Source organism: Austrofundulus limnaeus, unplaced genomic scaffold (assembly GCF_001266775.1).
Source record: "Austrofundulus limnaeus strain Quisiro unplaced genomic scaffold, Austrofundulus_limnaeus-1.0 Scaffold60, whole genome shotgun sequence".
Lineage (NCBI taxonomy): Eukaryota > Metazoa > Chordata > Actinopteri > Cyprinodontiformes > Rivulidae > Austrofundulus > Austrofundulus limnaeus.
The window spans coordinates 1,791,547-1,792,635 of NW_013952462.1; the positions used below are offsets into that span (position 1 = coordinate 1,791,547).

The 1,089-nt window shown below is 38.1% G+C and overlaps 1 long non-coding RNA gene across 1 annotated transcript in view; it reads left to right on the top strand.

The window, feature by feature from the left end:
- LOC106518411 (uncharacterized) overlaps positions 1–1,089 on the top strand; it is a 135,870-nt gene that overhangs the window by 100,769 nt on the left and 34,012 nt on the right. The window lies entirely within an intron of this gene.

Genomic DNA, 1,089 nt, shown 5'->3' on the forward strand with positions numbered 1-1,089 from the left:
AAACAAAATATATGATGTACCATAAAGTATCTTCTGAAACCCACAAAACAAGTTACCTTCATAAACCTGTATAACCAGTGATTGTAGAAACTAAATCAACAATACTCTGATAAAAAGTTATAATTTTGTTTTTTGCCCCCAGTTTAAGGTGAACCCTAAATGGACATTGGCCTTAGCATTGTACTGCCTATGCCACTGGCCAACCCTGTGTCTGACTCTCTATGATGGACCAGTGTGAACTCAGCCGTCATTTTAACCCACCATGGGACACATTCTGAAACGCTTTGTGTGTTTGTTTTATTTCAAAGCATAAATGGAGGCTCGTATGTACAAAGTGCAGGTCAGAGGTTCAAATACTGTTTGTACACGAATAAAACATATCACCAAACCATGTTATTCAGTTTGGCTGTGGGTCAGCTTCTACAAAAACACATGATTTCAGGTTCAGCTCTGCAGACCTGCTGAGCAAAAAATGAGTAGAATATTTTTGGCATAATGTATTTTTTTTTGCCAGCAGTTATCAAAATTGATTAGTGGGATAGATGCCACAGATTTAATTTTGTATAGGCAAGAGGGATATTTTAATTATGTTGTTTCTCATGAAAAATCCAAGTGCCAAAAGCTGCTTCCAACACCTCCTCTGATTTTTACTGAATACTCTGGTTGGTTAAATACTGAAGTATATCCAACAAGAGCAGATGTGTACTTGGTTCAGACTCTGCAAGTTCATTTTTTTAAGGAAACGTAATGTCAAAGGATTGACAAAACCTCCAACTGACCCTTTAAAAGGCCACCATTATTGTGAGTTTAGGACTTTTTTAAAAAATATATTAATTCATCATGTCTTTGWAACGTTGTTTTTTGAGTTTTGTTTGTCATTGTTCAAATCAGGATGTTTGTACCAGAACATGAACAAGAGGGACATTTGAGAGGTGGCAGGGGACTATTCAAGTGCCTGCAGATGATACGACGCATCAATCTTTCATATGGTTTGAAGCCACTTCAAATCAATTTTACCCCAGCCGCTTCCAGGCTAATCATGTGGCAGAGGGCAGGCAATGTGCCTGAGAGAGAGAGAGAGAGAGAGAG